The 21,553-nt window shown below is 41.5% G+C and overlaps 1 protein-coding gene across 12 annotated transcripts in view; it reads left to right on the forward strand.

Moving 5' to 3' along the window:
- Positions 1-21,553, forward strand: part of RARB (retinoic acid receptor beta) — a 1,227,259-nt gene that overhangs the window by 185,125 nt on the left and 1,020,581 nt on the right. For 3 of the 12 annotated variants that reach the window (XM_081521062.1, XM_081521064.1, XM_081521078.1), the window contains 2 exons: positions 9,261-9,412; positions 14,872-15,013. The exons of 7 other annotated variants lie outside the window; for them this stretch is intronic. The gene's annotated coding sequence lies outside the window, so the exon portion shown is untranslated. The remainder of the gene's footprint in view (positions 1-9,260; positions 9,413-14,871; positions 15,014-21,553) is intronic. 2 more of the 12 variants (XM_081521072.1, XM_081521074.1) reach the window with 1 other exon arrangement.

Raw genomic sequence — 21,553 nt, forward strand, 5'->3', positions numbered from 1 at the left:
GAGACCCATGGCCAGCAGCTGGGAAGGGCACATGCCTGACTCTGAGGTCCTCAGAGTGGTCTGTCTCTGTGGATAAAGGGGGCTCTTGCATACAGATTATTTTTATATGTTTCTAGCTTTTTATTTTAAGATTGCCTTTTTCATCTGATGTCTTAAAATAACGTCAAATGAGGATTTTCCAAGTCTCTGGGTTTTGGATTGAGATCAGGGACAGTTTGAAGCTGTGAGTTCTTCTTTCACCAAAGCTTACGAAAGCCCTTGGTTTCCACATGCATTTTTGACACTGTGGACAAAAATAATGTTTTAAAAAGTAAGACATTAAATGACTTGTCTGCTTTTTCATGGACTTGTTGTTTTGGGGGCTTTTACATAGGAATTTAATGCAGTTGAAAGTAGAAAGCAATCCTTTAGAAAATACACACAGTTCATTCAAATACATTTGCTCGTAAAAACTTCTGGCTCTTCAGTAAGCACTGAACCAGAGATAGGTATGTTCTCAGTGCATGTCACTAAAAAGGCTCATACAAAACTCCCTCTAGCTATTCAAGTTTAGACCGATGTACAATGTAGCTTTTGTTCAGCAGTTTTATTTTCATCTAAATGTGTGAAGACTTTCAACAACTGTTCTTTATGGGCCTACATGCCACATAATGTTGACAAACCAGCATTTTATTGACACGTAAAAGCCTTTTCAGTCAAACAAACAAGCTTAGCTATCTATTTTTCCGCCTAATATGAATATGAATCTTGTGCTTCCTGGTTCAGGTACTTTGAAACCTTACAAGGGGTAGATTGCCCTGTGCTTTCTGTGGAATACACCCCAGCTGGTGCTGCACCCTGCCCTCTGCGTTTGATGCAAAACTGCATATTTCCCCTATTTCATCCCACTCCCCTCGTCCCTTTATTAAAAAATCAGAGTCATTTCTCAGTCAAAGGCAGTTGGGTTTTATTGCCCTCAGTTCAGTCTCAGTCGTGTCTGACTCTGCGACCCCATGGACTGCAGCACTCCAGGCCTCCCTGTCCATCACCAACTCCCAGAGCTTGCTCAAACTCATGTCCATCGAGTCGGTGATGCCATCCAACCATCTCATCCTCTGGTGTCCCCTTCTTCTCTTGCTTTCAATCTTTCCCAGCATCAGAGTCTTTTCCAATGAGTCAGGTTTTCGCATCAGGTGGCCAAAGTATTGGAATTTTTCCAGGTGGCAATATGATAGTGGTAAAAAAAACCCGCCTGCCAATGCAGGAGACTTAAGAGATGCAGGTTTGATCCCTGGGTCGGGAAGACCCCCTGGAGGAGGAAATGGCAACCCACTCCAGTATTCTTGCCTGGAGCATCCCATGGACAGAGGAGCCCGGTGGGCTACAGCACACAGGAATGCAAAGAATCAGACACGACTGAGGCAACTCGGCACAGCACAGCACAGCCCTAGATCTGGAAACCCAGAGGAGCCTTGGGAGAGTCAGCTGCCACGACAGTAAAGATGCTGAGGCTGCCGTACTGGAGAGTCCCCAGAGGCCCTGTGGCTGACCCAGCTTAGCCCTAGCGTGCAGCAGCATCAACTGCCAGCCCTACAGGTGCACCTTCTTGAGTGGCCAGCCCGGTGGGGCCCTGAGAAGACCACTGCTTCAAAAGTCATTTACTGCTGTCATGGGCGGAGAAGGCAGTGGCAACCCACTCCAGTACTGTTGCCTGGAAAATCCCATGGATGGAAGAGCCTGGTAGGCGGCAGTCTATGGGGTCGCTAAGAGTTGGACATGACTGAGCGACTTCACTTTCACTTTTCACTTTCATGCATTGGAGAAGGAAATGGCAACCCACTCCAGTATTCTTGCCTGGAGAATCCCAGAGACGGCGGAGCCTAGTGGGCTGCCGTCTATGGGGTCGCACAAAGTCAGACACGACTGAAGCGACTTAGCAGCAGCAGCAGCGGCTGTCATGGGAGAAATCCCAGGTGAGAATTACCCAGCCCAGAATTGTGCCCAGAGAAAATTCTGTAGGGCGATTGAACAGTATCCTTGTTAAAAGTTAGTGAGGGATCTGGGGAGAGCTGATGTTAGTGATAAAAATGCATCTTTTTAAAAATAGTATTTATTTACTTCCTTCTGGCTGGGCCAGGTCTTCACTGCTTTGCGCGGGCTTCTCATTGCAGTGGCTTCTCCCGTTGCTGAGCACAGGGAGTGGGCGCACGGGCTTCAGTAGGTGGCACTCAGGCTGAGTTGCCCCCCGACATGTGGCCTCTCCCTGCATCAGAAATTGAACCCGCGTCCCCTGCACTGGCAGGCAGATTCTTACCCACTGCACCACCAGGGCAGTCCCCCCAGTACTTCCGTCTTATAAACCCATGATAATTTCACATATAACCTACATGGTGCCTTTGAGAGCAGAATCAGTGGGGCCCTCCTTCCTCTCGGTCCTTCTCTTCCAACTCTGCTCCCTCGGCACAAACCATCATCAGAGCATCTGCCGTCATGGTGTGGCTCCGGCTTTTCTGTAAGGTGTCTCTCTAACCACATTGTCACATGAATGTTTGTGAGAGTCTGGGCGGCCCTCTGTTCCCGCACAACCCCGGGGCCATACCGTGGTGGAGTGAGGCCACTGATTTGGTTGGTGGCAGGATCCTTGTGAATCAGTAGCCAAGACAGCAGAGCTCTTTTTGTTTTTTTTTTTTTACTGTAAATTGAAGATGATAATTGTGAATTTTCAAATAAGTTACAGCAAAATGCTACCACGTCGTGGGAAGTCAGCCTACACCAGTCCCCTGATGGATAATCTAGAGAATCTGGATTCTCTGATTCTAAGGCTCTGTGGTTGTTATGAACCCAATACAAGCATTTACCCTTAATTTTACATGGAGCTTGCTATTTCCTTTAAATTTGTAAACTACGTGATATGCAGGAATAGATGAAACCTTTTATTCGCTTTTACTTCCTTTCAAGGTATAGCTTATACACAATAAAAGTGCACGATTCTTTTTTTAAAATTCGTTTTTAAGTGGAGGATAATTGCTTTACAATGTTGTGTTAGTTTCTGCCATACAGCAACGTAATTCAGCCATAAGTGGAGGTATATCCCCTCCCTCCTGAACCTCCCTCCCACCCCCATCCCATCTCTCCTTCTCTGTCATCACAGAGCACTGTGTTGAGCTCCCTGTGTTATCCAGCAAAAAACAATTTCTTAGGTGCACTTAAGTTCATAGCTTGATGAATCTTTATCTAATGTACAAACCCTTGTGACCACTCGTTTCGAAACTGAGGACATTCCCTGCTCCATGGACGTCTCAATCCTGTTCCCCCGTGCCTGTTAATACTTCTCTTCCCAAATAACCAGTAATTTAACATCCGTCTCCATCAAATAATTTTGTCAGGTTTTACATTTCATAGAATGGAATAATACAGTATGTTCTATTTTCTGTTTAGCTCAACATGTAGATAAAATTTATCTATGTTTTTATGTGAGCAAAAAAATTTTATTTTAAAGCGTAGTCCTGAACTTGGCAAGGAATGTGTTATTTTTAGAAATAAAAATATCACCACATTCACCCCTTGGAACTATTCATTTTCCCTAAACATACTTTATATACGTGTTCTACACAGTTCTTCGTGTCCTTTCTGAATAATTTTATTCTGTTTGTTACATCCATGATTCGTTTGGACAGACTGCTCATAATGTATAATTACAGAATCAAACTCTGACTCCACTTTGTGGTGCTAGCAGAAAAACAGTGATGCTCTAGATTTTAGCAGGGAGCAGAAAAGAGCCCTGGGAACTGAAATTCTCACAAGTCGAGAGCAAGGGCTTCCTGGTACCCTAAGGGTGAAAGGAAGTCATTTGTTTCTGCTTTGCTGGTTTCATCATTTGGTTTTATTTCTTCAGGGGAACAGTGTGTTGACTGTCCCTCAGGGTCAGGTCATGGAATATTTTTACTTTAATTACTACAGACAAGTAGGAGGAAGTGAGAAAGCCTAAAATACAGGAGAAAGAAATTTAACTGCTCCATAATATGGCAAACATGACTCTTTTATTGCAGTAAAGACCTGGTGCAGATCTGATTCTGTTCTACCCTGTGGATACTGGGTTATCAGGGTCTGATGCCATTCAGCATCCAAATTATATGACTGATGGTTTTTCCTCTTCCCATGCCAAGCAAGAAATATCTGACTATAGGTTAGCAACCCTCCCATTTTCCTTGACAGATATATAGGTCTTTGCAAATGAATTAATTAGTATAGAAACTATATATGCCAGCCTTTGTGAGCCTTGTGCGGTTGAGTTTGTACCCTTGGTTAGAACAACCTTGTTGCACTGGAGCTTTCAAGGCTGCTAGACTGAGGGTGTGTCACAAAGAGAAGGGTGTGAGGTCCACTTTTCCCAGGTAAGACCCTGCTGAAGCTTAGTGTGCGACTTACGTTCCTTCATCAGGACTAAAGGATTTATTCACCTGGACATCGGGAAGGTTGTCATCCATCACCTGTCTTAGGAATTGTCTCTGCTGAAGAGAGTCACCTTGCTTAAGTTAGCCCACAATCAATGACCAGTCATTGTCATAGAAGAAAGGCCCTTCATCATATTATATTGTATGTAAACTATCTCTTGTCCTAACTGGGAGCGATTCTGAAGGGCCATCCAGTTCCAGAGCTCCCCATGGGGTCAGCGGGGGCCTTTGTTGGGACTGCATTATAGCCCAGCTCTTCCACACAACCCCATTTGTTTGCCTTCCCACAGCCATGGACCCCAAGAGCATCCCTAAGAAATGTCCTATGTACCATATCAGAACCTATTTCCTGAGAATTTCAACCTTCAACCTGTCCCCTCTATAATGGAATGAATTGTGACCCCTTGAAAGCTCATATGCTGAAGCCCTAAGCCCTGGTGTGAGTGTCTTTGGAGCTAGCACTTCAAACAGGTATTGGGTAATGAAGTCATAAGGGTGGGGTCCTAACCCTATAGGATTGGTGGCCTTATAAGAAGAGAAAGAAAGAGACTGCTCCACCCACTCCGCCCCCGCCACCCAAGAGCACACACTCAGGAAAGCCCATGTGAACACACAGCAAAAAGACAGCTGTCTGCAAGCCAGGAAAACAATTTTCACCAGCACCCAACCATGCTGGTAACCTGATCTCAGACTTCCAGCCTCCAGAACGGTGAGAAAACAAACTTCTGTCTGAGCCACCAGGTCTACAGTCTATGGGATTTTGTTATGGCAGCCCTAGCTCTTAATGTTTTCAGGGTTTCAATCTCTGAGAGTGATTAAAAGTCTATTCATCGTACTTGATGTCCTCAGCTCTTTTACTTTTTAATAAGCAAATTGCTTTCATTCCTGATAGTGGTAATTTGTGTTCTCTTTATTTCTAGGCAGGGGTTTATTAAGTTTTTTTTTCATCTTTTTGAAGTAGCAACTTGTGACTTTGCTAATTTTCCCACTGTTTTTCTGTTTTCTATTTCATTAATTCTTTTATTTTTTTAAAGCATTTCCCCCTCCTACCTTAGGTTCACTCTGCTCTTATTTTTCTAGCTTCTTAAGGTAGCACTTTACATCCTTGAATTTAGATCTGCCTTCATTTCAAATACAAACATTTACTGCTGAAAGTTTCCCTCTGAGCACTGAAAATGCATTTCTCATGTTCTATATGAGGTACTTTAATCATAGGGCTTCCTTGGTGGCTCAGTGGCAAAGAATTTGCCTGCCAATGCAGGAGACAAGAGTTCAATCCCTGGTCCAGGAAGCTCCTCCTGGAGAAGGAAACGGCAACCCACTCCAGTGTTCTTGCCTGGGAAAGCCTGTGGACAAAGGAGCCTACAGTCTACAGGCTACAGTCCATGGGGTTGCAGAGAGTCAGACATGGCTTAGTGACTAAACAACAACCATTTTAATTGTAGTTAACTTGGAATATTTTTAATTTCCATTGTATTTTTTCCCTTGACCCAAGGATTATTTAGAAACTTGTGGTTTAGTTTTCAAATATTTGGGATTTTTCTCGCTATCTTATTGTCATTCATTTCTAGTTTAATGTTATTGTCAGAAAACATAACTATTGTGATTTTAGTCCTTTGAAATGTATTGAGTTTATATAGTGGTCTAGAAGGTGGTCTATCTTGGGAAATACACCATGTACATTTGCAAAGTAAGTATGACTTCTACAATTTTGGGATTTAGTGTTCTATCAACACAGTTAGGACAAAGTGGTTAGTAATGTTGTTCAGATCTATATTTTTTTCTGATGTCTTTGTCTAATTGTTCTGTTAGTTTCTGAGGAGAGGTGTTATAATCTCCAATGATAATGATGAACTTATTTATTTCTCATTCTGTCTCTATCAGTTTTTCTTCATGGATTTTAATGCTACGCTATTGGGAACACACATGTTTAAAACTGTTTTGTCTTTCTGATAAATTGACCCATTTATCATTATTTCTTTTCTTTGTCAAAAGTTTATCTGATATTAACACCATCACTTCAGTCTTCTTAAAGTTACTGTTTTCAAGGTGCATATTTCTCCATCTATTTACTTCCCACCTGTAGGAGGCACAGAGTTTGGTCATGCTTTTTCAATTCAATTGAAATTTTTTTCTTTAAAGTGTTTATTTCATTGATATTTAAAGCTAATTATTGTCATGTTTAAATTTAAGTCTGTCATTTTATAGTTTAATTTTCATTTATCTCCTCCGTCATTTTTTTTTTTTTCTTCTGTTTCTCCTGGAGCTTTCATTTGGATTAATTGAATATTTTTATAATTCTCCTTTAATTTAGTCATTGATTTTTAAACTATTTCTGAATTTTATTTTGTTGGTCATTCTAGAGATCAGAATAAACAGCTTTAACCTGACCCAGACAATTTAGGGTTGATGTTGTACCAGTTTTTTATGTAAAATGCCAAAAACTTTATGTCCATTTATCCCTTCCCAGTCATTTACTGTGTGCTTTTCATATGTGCCGCATCACGTTATATCAGAAGTCCACTGTAGAGATAACTGTGGCTTTAAACTATTGTTGTTGTTCAGTCGCCAAGTCATACCTGACTCTTCACAGCCCCGTGGACGCAGCACGCCAGGACTCCCTGTTGTAGTGAAAGTTATTGAGGGAGAGTTGTTTTTAAAAGACTCATTACATTTACTGTTACTCATTACATTTATTGTTTCCAGAGTTCTTCTTTCTTTTCTGAAAATTAACATTTCTACTGATATCATTTGCATTCAGCCTGAAGAAAGTGTTTTACCCTTTACTGTAGTACATTCAGGTCTGCTGGTGATAAAATCTTTCAGTTTTCTTTTATCTGGAAATATCATTATTTTACATTCATTTTTAAAGGATATTTTTGCTGAATATAGGATTCTGGATTGATAATTTATCTTTTATTTTAGCTCTTAAAGTTTTATTTCTTCTGACTTTAATTGTGTTTGATGAAAAGGCAGCAATATTTTGAACTATTATATGTAATGTCACTTTTCTCTGGTTTTATGGTTTTTCTTTTGTTTTTAGAATTTAACGATTTGACCAAGATGTACCTTGGTGATTTTCTTTGTATTTACCTTGTTTGGCTTTACTGAACTTCTTCAATCCATATATTTATGTGTTTCACCAAATTTGAAAACGTTTTTCACTGATTCTTCAGTTATATATATATATATTGCTCCATTCTCTCTCTCCTTTCCTCTGAACTTCCACTATAAGAAATTACATACTTGGTTCATAGTCCTGGAATTTTATTTTAAAACTATGTTCTTTTATTATAAAATTATTTAAAATGTTAAAGTTTGAGTTGGTATGAAGTTCAATTTCTTCATTTTCTTTGCAAGAGTTAATGTTCCCAAGCATTGTGAACTGAGTGACTATAATGTCTATTTTTATGCATAGTTTTAATTCTCTTAAAGGGATTTCCCATCTTCTTCACAAACAGTCATCTTCCCATTGGACATTTTCCATGTGATTATAAAATTCTGAGTTCTCTTGGGAATCTTTATAAGGAGGTGGGATAAGTTACCAAAAGTCATTACTGGGAGATTAAACAGATGTGATTTGAGACCTGTGATGGATTTGGACAGTGCTTTTGTTATTTAACTCATTCTTATAACCAGGTGAAAGCTTCTCAGATCAGAGGAATTCTACTTTTTTTTTTTTTTTGGATAGGGATTTGGAGCATCTGATATGTCATCTCCTCTTCATAAGACAGTGTTATCTTACCTCAATGTAATATTTCCATTTCTGGTCAGGGGTAAATAAGCCAACAGCACACCCTGACTGCAGCTCCAGGAGGTTCATGGTGGTATTATTGTACAAAGCAACCACAGAGAGATTCACAGAATTGTGGAACTGTAGAGCAGGTTTTTGTAACATCCTACTGCTTCAGTTTTAAATCATGCAGATAAATATGGACACAACTTAGTTTATTGAATTTTTTAAAGGAGATTTCCTTAATAAGTGCTTTTAGGATGCTTTTCTCAGGATTTAGTAGCTTATTCTCAGCTGGTTATATATATATATATATATATATTTTTTTTTTTTTTACATAAAAACTAAATTTATTTTGTCCCAAAGACAACAGATATCACGTTTTGAGGATATAGGGAAGGTGTATATGTTTGTAATTTAACATAATTTTGAGGGAGGGGAGGTTGGGGGAGAATGGATACATGTATATGTATGGCTGAGTCCCTTTGTTGTCCACCTAAAACTATCACAACATTGTTAATAGGCTATACCCCAATACAAAATAAAAAAAGTTTAGTACAATAAGAACATAAGTTTTATCTTTAAGTAGGCAAGTACCCTGGGAAAAATTAGTATCATTACAAGTCAGCAAGAAATAAAAATTCCATGTTGCAAAATACCAGTTAATTCAGAGTAATCAATGCCCAAGGTATGCACCATAATTTGGGAATATGCCTTCAGCTCCACAGTCATGCAGAGTACCACTTCTGTTTTTGATTATAGCTTCTCCTGAAACCAAGGCAGAGGCTGGCCGCATAGAGAAGGGAAGGAGGAATGTAGAGAAGTATACATTCCTATAACATCAGAGCTATGGCTGTATCAGGCAGTGGAGGGATTAGGTGAGGAAGGAAAGGAACAAATACTTGAGACTGCATTGCTGACTTCTTTGTGCTTCTTTTTTAATGTCTGGGTGTGGAATGGGGTTGATACGGCCACCTAAAAAGTAGGGGATACTGTATTATTTTAATATTCAGTAAATTTAGTGCAATGTTTTTTTACCAAGTAGTTTATATTTAGTGTTTCTTTCTTTCTCTTCTTTTTTTTTTGGCTATGAGGCTTGTGGGATCTTAGTTCCCCAACCAGGGATTAAATCTGGGTCCTCTGGAACTGAGAGTGTGATCCTAACGACTGGACCACCAGGAAATTCCTAGTGTTTCCTAATTATTAAGGCTACTGATTACCTTCACTTTATGAGGATATTAGAATGGTAAGTATATTTCAAACTATTGAATATAACTTTACTTACATTAATGTAAAACCTGAGCACCTCTTGACCGTTATTTTCAATCATGATTTTGGATCTTCTGCTTCTCTGAGTCCTTAATCGTGCTGAGCATTTGAGAGTTAATTATATCCTTACTGTTCAGGTTTCCCCCAAGGCCAGAGAACAGCTAACTAACCACCACCTCTGACAAAGAAATGGTAAAGATGGTCCCCGCCTCAAAGGGTTTGCAATCCAGTTGGATAGACAGATGTAGTGTAAGAGACTGCTTCCACAGCTCACATACAAGCATCATGCCTTGAGAGGACTGTCTTATTCAATTGTTGATCCTAAGGAACTCCAAGGCCAGAATAGGCTCTTGTACCTTTGGGAGCCTACAGGCTCCACACCAGAGTTTCCTAACCTCAGCACTGCCAGACTTTGGGCAAGACAGTTCTCTGTTAGGATATGTCCTGGGAAGGGTGTTTAGTAGCATCCTTAGCCTCTACACAGCAGACGCCAAGAGAACCCACCCCCAGTTTTGACAACCAAGCCTGTTTCCAGTTGTGCTCTGGGGCAAAGTGCCCCTAGTTGAGGATCGCTGCTCTCGGGGCTCAGCAAGTATCACACAGAAAACACTTTGAGTTTTAACCGCATAAGATAAAGAAAGCATTCTAGAATTCAAAAGCAGGCAATAATTTAATTCTTTTGAGCAAGAGGGCTGGATGACAATTTTGACATTTCTGAAGTCAAATAATAACCCTTTCAAGAAGCCATTTGATGAGGCTCCCACTGAAACAAGTGATGTATGAATAAAATTGCATAGAATGGGGCTTCCCTGGTGACTCAGTGGTAAAGAGTCCACCTGCCAATGCAGGGGACACAGGTTCGATCCTTGATCTGGGAGAATCCCACATGCCACAGAGCAACTAAGCCTGTGCACCATGACTACTGAGCCTGTGCTCTGGGACCCGAGAGCTGCACCTCCTGAGCCCATGTGCCCCACAGTGAGAGAAACCACCGCAGTGAGAAGCCCACACTCCACACTAGACAGTAGCTCCCACTCTCCACAGCTGGAGAAAGCTCGAGCACAGTAATGAAGACCCAGCACAGCCAAGAATAAATATTTCTTAAACAGAAAACAGCTAAGAAACCCAATAAACAGCATTTACTTAAAAAAGTGAACAGAGTACAAGGACCTTTCGCCTGCCTGGACCCACAGATGTCTGTTTCAGTTTGGCCAGCACTTTTGTACCCCTCCAAAAGTTTTGGGTCATTTACTTAGAAGTTTTTGTCTTTTAATTCAATCCAATCCTGTCCTATTAAGGCCAAGATCTATTGCCAGATGAATGCTGCCAGGTTGGTAACATTCCAAAAGCCCTTTTTAGTTCTAATGAAATTGTACAAGCTTTTAAGAGAATAACTTGCATGCAACCGTCACAAGAGAAGGACTTTATACTACAGGATGAAAAACATGGAAGAGACGTTTACAACCTACAAAAGTCATCAGCAAAGGGGAGTGCAAAGGATGGGTAGGGAGAATCAAGCTGTATACCACCAGCATTTCTTAGTGTTTGAAGAGACTTAAACTCCATTATCATTTTCTGGAAGCCTCAATATCATTTAAATAAAATTGCTCATACATAATCCGGGCCAGAAATGTATCTTTGGAAGTTCTAGCTTGATATTTGGGGTTATTTATTTTCTGCTTTATAGAGTTTTCAGTGATATCTCATGGTCTTAAGCAAACTTGTAAGACCAGTGAGTCAAAAGACCTTTTTACATTCTACATAGCCTATTATTTGCACCAAAGCAGTGATGCCTGAAACTGGTATTAACTGCCACTAAGGTATTTGTATTAAGACAAATTACTAAAGTAAAAGATTCTGTACCTAGTTTTGATGGAGGAAGCGTGGGTTTCCCATGCCAACAAGTCTTTCTTGGATACTGGCTGGGTGTCCTGCAGTTCAGCTCATACTGACACTGTCTAACTGGAGCCCACACCTCAGCCCTACAAGACTACCCCCACCCCCCACCCCCGCCTCAGACGACGGCTGAAGGCCCAGGTCACCTGTGTTTCTGACAGACCAGCTATACCTGCTGTTTTGGTTCCTTTAATTTGCTAGCGTGGCTTGCATAACTCAGAGAAATATTTTGCTCATTAGGTTAGCAGTTTAAGCTGAGTGCCAAAGAATTGATGCTTTTGAACTGTGGTGTTGGAGAAGACTCTTGAGAGTCCCTTGGACTGCAAGGAGATCCAACCAGTCCATCCTAAAGGAAATCAGTCCCGGATACTCATTGGAAGGACTGATGCTAAAGCTGAAACTCCAATACTTTGGCCACCTGATGTGAAGAATGACTCATTGAAAAAGACCCCGATGCTGGGAAAGATTGAAAGCGGGAGGAGAAGGGGACAACAGAGGATGAGATGGTTGGATGGCATCACCAACTCAATGGACATGAGTTTTGGTGAACTCTGGGAGTTGGTGATGGACAGGGAGGCCTGGTGTGCTACAGTCCATGGGGTCGCAGAGTCAGACATGACTGAGTGACTGGACTGAACTGAACTGAACTGATAAGAGCATAACTCATAAACAGCCAGTATGGCGAAGTGTGCGGAGAGTGTTCGTAGTCCCCCACTCTCTGCAAGGGTACCCCCCTCGCATGACCCCCATAGTTTGCTCACCTGGAAGCTCTCTGGTCCCCTTCCCTTTGGTTTTCTATGGAGGCCTTGTTACATAGGCACAATCAGTTTATCATTGGTCATTGGCAATGAAGTCAACCTCAACCCACCTCCCCTTTCAGAGGTAGGACTAAAAGTCCCAATCCTCTAATCACATGGTTGGTTCCCCTGGCAACCAGCCCTCAACCTTAGGCATGGTCTAAAAGTCACCTCTTTAGCATAACAGAAGACAGCTTCATCTCTCTCAAAATGGGATGGAGACCAGATATCATTAAATGCAATATCACACAAAGGATGGAGCTGGCATTGGGATAGGAGGTTCTTCCTGAAAATTCAACCATCTTAGGTACAAAGGAGTAGTTTAAAGACTCACAAGCAAGATTAGCATGTGACAAATTTCCAGAAGAATATAGGTGAGGTTTAAAATTTGGGCAGAATGGAGGGAGGCAGACAGATATAGTAATGTCTAACTAGCATTCATGTATGTGTGTGGCCAGTTCCACAGGTAAACACATTTGCATTTAAGTGGTCACTGCAATTATTGTGTACTTTTTCAGTAAAGAAAAGGAAAGTAAACACAAAATAAATTATTGAGGGATCTTAGAGACTGGATCTACAGAGGAAAAGTCCCTAACAAACAAGGTAAAGATACAGAATGTTACTAAAACATTTCAGGGAACAATGGTCTCTTGGGTACCAATAATTCAGATAGTCGTTTTGTTACCTATCAGTCAACATGTATGTGCAAGAGACACAAACACTAATAATGGCTAACCTGTATTGAGTCCTTACTATGTGCCAGAAAATTATTTATTCCTTGCAACAATACTCTAGGCAGGTGCTTTTATTATCTTCATTTTACACTTCAGGAAATTGAGGCTCAGAATCACGAAGTAACTTGCCCAGGGTCACACAGCAAGGATTTGCACCTAAGCCTGACAGACACCAGTGCTTAAATATGATCCACTCTACAACGTGGTGCTTTGCGGGAAGTGAACTGGATGCTTCAGGGCCAAATGAAGGACCAAACCAGCTAGGCTCTCCCGGGTCGACCTGCTTTCCGCCATCCGCCGGGTCCCCGAGCCCACAGATAGATTTCTCGGATGACTTGTCTTTACAGTTTGGAAACCGATGACCTTGATGGCAGTTCAGTTCATGCCAACTGTCTCATTAAAGACCGTTTTAGGAGTTGCGCTGGGAGGAGTAGGGTAGAAGGTGGAGAGACTCAGTGTGCCTCTGTGCTTCTGCCTCAGTGAGAGGTTCTGCCCGGCCTCACTGGTAGGGCTTCCTTAGCAGTCCTCAGCCAGTGCAACCAGAACCAGCCCATCCCACAGGAACTCTTTTTTAAACTAATTTATATTGTAGTATAGTCACTTTCCAACGTCGCGTTAGTTTCTACCGTACAGCAAAATGAATCAGTCGTCCGTATACATACATCCCCTCCTGTTTGACTTTCCTTCCATTCAGGTCACCACAGTGCGTTGAGTAGAGTTCCTGTACTATACAGCAGGTTCTCATTGGTTATCTAGTTTATACACAGTAAGAGTTCAGTTCAGTTCAGTTCAGTTGCTCAGTCGTGTCTGACTCTTTGCGACCCCATGGACTGCAGCACACCAGGCCTCCCTGTCCATCACCAACTCCAGGAGTTTCCTCAAACTCGTGTCCACTGAGTTGGTGATGCCATCTAACTATCTCATCCTCTGGTGTCCCCTTCTCCTCCTGCCTTCAATCTTTCCCAGCATCAGGGTCTTTTCCAATGAGTCAGTTCTTCGCATCAGGTGGCCAAAGGATTGTAGTTTCAGCGTCAGCATCAGTCCTTCCAATGAATATTCAGGACTGATTTCCTTTAGGATGGACTGGTTGGATCTCCTTGCAGTCCAAGGGACTCTCAAGAGTCTTCTCCAACACCACAGTTCAAAAGCATCAATTCTTTGGTGCTCAGCTTTCTTTAGAGTCCAACTCTCACATCCACACATGACTCCTGGAAAAACCATAGCCTTGACTAGATGGACCTTTGTTGGCAAAGTAGTCTCTCTGCTCTTTAATATGCTGTCTAGGTTGGTCGTGGCTTTCCTTCCAAGGAGCAACAGTGTACATGTGTCAGTCCCAGTCTCGCAGTTCCTCCCACTTCCCCTTTCCCCTTGGTATCCATATGTTTGTTCTCTACATGTGTGTCTCTATTTCTACTTTGCAAATAAGATCATTGCTACCATTTTTCTAGATTCCAGTTTTCTCTTTCTGCCCTATGATGCTCTATAGATCCATCTATGTTACTACAAATGACCCAATTTTGTTCCTTTTTATGGCTGAGTAACATTCCATTGAATATATGGACCACATCTTCTTTACCCATTCCTCTGTTGGTAGACCTTTAGGTTGCTTCCATGTCCTGGCTATTGTAAATGGTGACGCTGTGAATATTGGGGTGCATGTATCTTTTTGAATTCTGATTTCCTCTGGGCATATGCCCAGTAGTGGGATTGCTGTATCATATGGCAGTTCTAGTTTTAGGTTTTATAAGGAACCACCATACTACGTTCATAGTGGCTGTATCAATTTACATTCCCACCAACAGGGCATGAGGGTTCCCTTTTCTCTATACCTTCTCCAGTATTTATTGTTTGTAGATGTAGATTTTTTAATCATGGCCATTCTGATCGGTATGAGGTCAGTGGGGATTCCGAACCATATTGGAAACAGGGACGGTGGAGAATTCCAGACCTGGCCCCTTTTTAATCTTCCTCATATGGCCTGCAACAACCAGTTCATTTTCCTTTTCCAGGCCCCCTCATTACATATGATATGACTGGATAAGAATAGAATCTCTAAAAGTCTCCCAGAAATACTTGGAGATTATTTCACAGAAACACTTCTGTGAAATCTCAAGAAGGACAAAAAGTTACCAAGAAGGGAGCTGTGCTATGGTAAGTAAAAATTCATGTTTCGCTATCAGTGAATGCCTCTAACATGTTCTTCTGCAAGCAAGGAAACGTGCCAGACTCCCCTTTCCCTTCTCCATCCACTACACCTTGCTTATGGAACCATGTGGACCCAGAGAGTGAGTTCTCTGAAAAGCTGTGTGTTCTGACAATTTTCATGGATTCGTTGGCCTTTCTGTTTAATTTCCCCCCCACATGGGTGGCAGTGTGTAGAGTGTGTTGAAATTTGTAGCTATGATGAACCGTGTCCTAGTTCTTGATTCTCTCACTTACTAACTGAGCGACCTTGGGAGAGATCACATAGGGGGAGTCAGTCCCTATGTGCCAGTTGCTAAGCCCCCAAACCAGGAAGTCATTAACAGCCATCTGAAGATATTAATTCAACATGATTCTGCACATGGCATTTGTTAAGACTTTTCAGTTGAAAATAACAGAAACTTAAATCACAGTGGCTTAAAGAAAAAAAGAAGTTTTAACAAGTCTAAGCCCAGTCTCACTTCAAACACAGTTAGATCCAGGTGCCTGAAGGGTTTCATCAGGATCTTTCTCCTCCCAGTCTGCTTTTTCACTCCAGTTCCCAGGCCAGCTTCTCTCAAGGGTGGCCAGCGGCAGCTCCAGGCTGAGTCAACTCTGTGGGAAGAAGGATCTTTTTTTTGCCAAGAGTCCCAACTAAGTTATCAGCCTTGGGTCTCATGTCCATTCCAAAACCACTCACTGTGGCCAGAAGGATGGGCCTTGACAACTGGCCGGGTGTGCCAGCAGACGTTCAGAAAATCTGGCTTATAAACATCCCAAAGAGAATTTTTGGACTCAGGCTATGTGACAGTTCTCTTTGGGCAGAAATGTAAAGGCCTTTCGTTGAAAACCCCCTTTGAGAATTCTTATTGCTCACTTCAATACTTTATGAGAGAACCATTTTATTAATTGGAGCTGGGCAGAAAATTTACACTGTATCTTGATCAAAGATGCTTAAAATACCAGTTTTGGATCATATGCTGCTTCTCAGAGCCTAGAGTGGGATCTGCCTCATTGAAAGCACACTAATCAAGGGTGTGGAAGAAATCATTTTACCAAAGGAATCCCAGGGTGAATTTACCAGAAGGGGGTAATGGATGCTGGGTAGGCAAAAACAAGCTCTACCTGATGCTTATCATACTCCCTAACACATGGAACTTGATAAATTTTATGTCTCTACACTGTTCAATAAATATTTTTGAATACCTGCAACAGAGAAGGCACTGTCCAAGTTAGCAGGGAAATAGTAACTGTGTCCTCAAGAAGCTTAGGGTGTGGCAGAGAGAGGAGAACATACAGACATTAGGCAGGTGATTTTATTTCTGTTGAGCAGTTCATAATAGGAGCAGAAGAAGTTGCTATGGGAACAGCAGCAGGGCAGGCAGGAAGAAACTTCCCAGGGGGGCAGCATCTGCACTGAGGCTCCAGGAGAGCGGTGGGAGTTAGTAGACGAAAGAGGCCAATTCCTCCAGGCCTGGGCCCATTGGCTGCCTGGGCCTAAATTTTATCATCTTGTAAAAGATCAGTAAAGATTAGTTATCTTTAGCCCAGCTCAAGGGCTACTGAAGTCAAAAGAGAGAAAGTGGGCAGCTGGCTGAAACATTCTGTTGAAATTTTGAAAGCCTACCAGCAGAGTAGAATATTCTTGGCATGAGTATTCATTTTGGAGATACTATGTGAAAAACATTTCTTAACAAAAGGAAGTCAAACAAAAGTTTAATAACATGTATACATGAGAGACACAGAAAAACTGATAACTCCCCAAAAATATGAATTCTAAGAACACCATTATAACTGAACAACCAAAATAAATCTTATTTTGAACGTTAATAAAATAAGATTTACTTTGGTTATTAAACAAAACAAAGATTTAAATAAATAAGCAAGTAAGATTTATTTCTAAACAAAAAACATGAGATTTCCTGGATAACGAGTTTAGCCAAGACTCCTACCTTCGTGGAAGGGACTTGGTGTGGGTAATCATAAACCCAGGAGCTGGCTCAAGGAACAGGTACTTGGGGTGGAGGATATCCAGGCAGAGCTGGGGAGGGAGCGTGAGGACCTTGCTGGCGAGCTTAAGCCAGTTCAGTTCAGTTCAGTCGCTCAGTCATGTCTGACTCTTTGCGACCCCATGAACCGCAGCACGCCAGGCCTCCCTGTCCATCACCAACTCCGGGAGTTTACCCAAACCCATGTCCATCGAGTCGGTGATGCCATCCAACCATCTTATCCTCTGTTGTCCCCTTCTCCTCCTGCCCCCAATCTTTCCCAGAATCAGGGTCTCTTCAAATGAGTCAACTCTTCGCATGAGGTGGCCAAAATATTGGAGTTTCAGCTTCAACATCAGTCCTTCCAATGAACACCCAGGACTGATCTCCTTTAGGATGGACTGGTTGGATCTCCTTGCAGTCCAAGGGACTCTCAAGAGTCTTCTCCAACACCATAGTTCAAAAGCATCAATTCTTCAGCACTCAGCTTTCTTCACCGTCCAACTCTCACATCCATACATGACCACTGGAGAAATCATAGCCTTGACTAGACGGACTTTTGTTAACAAAATAATGTCTCTGCTTTTTAATATGCTGTCTAGGTTGGTCGTAACTTTCCTTCCAAGGACTAAGCGTCTTTTAATTTCATGGCTGTAATCACCATCTGCAGTGATTTTGGAGCCCAGAAAAATAAAGTCAGCCACTGTTTCCACTGTTTCCCCATCTATTTCGCAGGAAGTGATGGGACCGGATGCCATGATCTTAGTTTTCTGAAAGTTGAGCCTTAAGCCAACTTTTTCACTCTCCCCTTTCACCTTCATCAAGAGGCTCTTTAGTTCTTCTTCACTCTCTGCCATAAGGGTGGTGTCATCCGCATATCTGAGGTTATTGATAGTTCTCCTGGCAATCTTGATTCTACCTTGTGCTTCATCCAGCCCAGCGTTTCTCATGATGTACTCTGCATATAACAGGGTGACAATATACAGCCTTGATGTACTCCTTTTCCTATTTGGAACCAGTCTGTTGTTTCATGTCTGGCTCTAACTGTTGCTTCCTGACCTGCATACAGGTTTCTCAAGAGGCAGGTCAGGTGGTCTGGTATTCCCATCTCTTTTCAGAAGCTTAATCCAGGGCAGGTGGAAAGACAGGGAGGGAGGAGGCAATGGCATGTAGGTCCACACTTCTGTGGATCTTAGAAGTACAAGGTTTAGATGAGTTAAGAGAACTCAAACCATTGTGGCCCAGAAACCCATGCTTCAGAAAAATCCATGCTTCCAAAATTCTATTACAAGTTATAAAATCCAACTTAAACTGGCTTATAGAAATTTAAATAAGAAATTTGGATTTGTTAGAAGGATGCTAGATTGTTTCAGATTGCAGAACATGTTGGAAACCAAGCTTTCTCCTAGCTTAGATACTCCATTTCTTTTACATTAAAGCAGCTAATATGCTACTGACCGTGGGGATATTATGGGGAGGTGGGCCAAAATCTTGCTTTGCTTTGACCTGTCCTTATACCTCTTATAGTTCCTTTTTGTATTTTCATTGTGCCTTGAGTTAGTCTTTTTTATACTTTGAGTCACTGGAAGGAAAATTTTTGTGAGGATAAAACAAACAAACAAAAATAATCAAATGAAACTATTTAGGAAAATTCAACAATCTTGCCCCAGAACAAAAGACTCCATGGTATTTGGAGAAGGGATGGAAGTGATCTACTTTAGAAATGTTTAATGTTTTCATATAACAATATGGTTATTTAATGTTTCCAATAACAAATAGTCTGTATGCATTACATCTGGAAATCCAACCTTGAAAATGCCTCTGTAGATTTTGAGAGATGGAGAGGATCTACAAGATAGGGGTTCTGTGTGGAAGCAGTGACATTGTTTTTGATCTTGACCAAAGGATCAACCCAGCTGTTGATCCTATAATCTTAGATCTTTAGCTCTTCTACTTCTACTTTTGAGTTCTTCATCTTGATCTTAGTTTCAGTTTTTCATTGAGTGTATTGTTAGCTGTAGGCTTGTCCTCTGCGACCTTTATTATGTTGATGTATATTTCTTCTATATCCAAACTGTTGAGGGTTTTTACCATGTAAGGTTGTTGTATTTTGTCAAATGCTTTTTTTACATCTATTGAGATGATCATGTGAATTTTATTTTTCATTCTATTAATGTGGTGCCACAGATTTATTAAGTTGTACATGTTGAACCATCTTTGCATTCTAGGAATAAATCCTACTTGGTCATGGTGTATAATCCTTCTGAAATGTTCTTGAATTCAATTTGCTATGAGTTTGTTGAAGATTTTTACATCTCTATTGATCAGGGATAATAGTCTATCATTTTCTTTTCTTGTAATGTCCTCATCTGGCTTTAGGATCAGGGTAATGCTAACCAGGTTATTCTTAACTCAAAGAATAACTTGGCTACTTGAAGAGGTTTCTCTAACTGCTGTCCTTAAAGTGGCACTAGAATAGACTGATTTCAAAAGTAGTAGTAATTTTTCATCCCTGTCTGTATCCATTCCTCTTAAGTTTTCAGCTTCTCCCATTAAGAGGTGGAGTCTTGTTGATTTGATCTGGAAACCACAGTGACATGAGAGCAGGCATGGTCTGCTGAAGGAGGACAGTTCACGTGGAGGAGAACCCAGGTCCCTCAGCATAGTTCAGCTGATCATCATACATGTTAAAGACTCAAGTCAAGATTAGCAGAGTCATTGACCCAACGTGAAGCTGACCACTGATTAAGAAGTGAAGCTGACTTAGACCAGGAGAATCATCTAGGTGATCTATGGCAACAATAAATGCTTATTGTTTTAAGTTACTGAATTTTGGGGCACTTTACTACGTAGTAATAGCTAACTGATACAGTCACTACTTTATAGGTCTTCTCGTTGTCTGAGATGATCTTGTATATTTATCCATTTGTCAGACTCTACCACTGTCAAGTAGTCTGCCCAGGTGGTTCAGTGGTAAAGAATCCACTGGCCAATGCAGGAGACATGAGTTCAGTCTCTGGGTTGGGAAGATCCCCTGGAGAAAGAAATGACAACCCACTCCAGTATTCTTGCTTGGGAATTCCCATGGACATAGGAGCCTGGCGGGCTACAGCCCATGGAGTCTCAAAGTTCAGCACAACTTAGTGAATGAGCACGCATACACTACTATAAAGTAAACTCTCTCGTGGCCCTAGTAACCCAGTACCTAAACTAATACATGACAGTCACTCAATAAATATCTGTTAACGGGAATAAATGGGAAGTAATACTCAAGAACCGCAATGTATGCTTGTGTGCATGCGCAGTTGTTTCGACTCTTTGCAGCCCATAGATTACAGCCCGCCAGGCTCCTCTGTCTATGGAATTTTTCAGGCAAGAGTACTGGAATGGGTTGTCATTTCCTTCTCCAGGATATCTTCCAGACCCAGGGGTCAATCCATGTCTCCACAGACATGACTCCAAGAGTCTCCCGCATCTTCTGCATTAGCAGGCAGATTCTTTATCACTGAGCCCATAGTGGTGGGAAGTCCACCACTATGTATAAGTTCCTTTATTTTCCTCTTTCTTCCTTTATTTCTTATTTTAATCTTCCCAAGAGTCCTGTAAAGAAGATATTATTATTTTGGTTTTCAAGTGAAAATCCAAAAAAAAGTTAAGTAGCATGCACAAGTCCAGTAATTCTTAAAAAATCCGAGTTTACTATATGCGTCTATAACATCTATGGGCTGATCAAACTATTGGCATAGGATGACATACATTGCTTGGGGACAGTATATAATATTTCTGTTGCTACTGCTTTGAGTTGGTATATAATTATAGCATCTTGTTTCTAAATATACTTAAGATCTAAATAATGCAAACTAAAAGAAGTTATAGCTGCAAATTATTTGTATGAGTTACTGATTTACGTTTACTGACTCAATTCAAAAGAAGGTATTGTGACATGTTCTTTACTGCACCCATTGACAAGGAGTGCAAGCTATTGGTAGGTCTCAGAGATGCTAAGGTTTCCTGTGGGACCTCACACAAAAGACCCTGTCTCAGGGTGAGGCTATCTGTCACCCCCCGTGACTTGGTCAAGACCAGAACCTCAGGTCTCTCTGTTTCAGGCTAAATAGAGATTTCCCCTTCAGAGACGGGGACCAGAAGAATCACGGTGCTCAGTGGGTCAAAACTGAGGATTAAGAGTGATGAGAAAAGGAGATAACCTCGGTCACACGCAAGCAAACATTTGTTCTGCCCCTAGGGGACTGGGATTGTGTGTGGATATTTTGGGGATAGAAATGAAGCAGGTTATGGAAAATTATTGTTAATATTGGTATATAGTTTGCACTCTAAAAGGAAAGCTCTTAACCTGTAGTTGCTGACAACAAGAACAACAAACAAGCAAGGAACCGAACTACCGTGGCCAGAGGACTGGGTGCTTGATCTGGGGGAATCATTTCATCTGCTCAAGCACTCCATCAGGCATGCGGATAAAAACACACTCTCATGCTGCAATAATCAGAGTCTCAGGAAGGTT

This window comes from Giraffa tippelskirchi, chromosome 8 (genome assembly GCF_054371585.1).
Source record: "Giraffa tippelskirchi isolate mGirTip1 chromosome 8, T2T-mGirTip1v1.2.pri, whole genome shotgun sequence".
Taxonomy (NCBI): domain Eukaryota; kingdom Metazoa; phylum Chordata; class Mammalia; order Artiodactyla; family Giraffidae; genus Giraffa; species Giraffa tippelskirchi.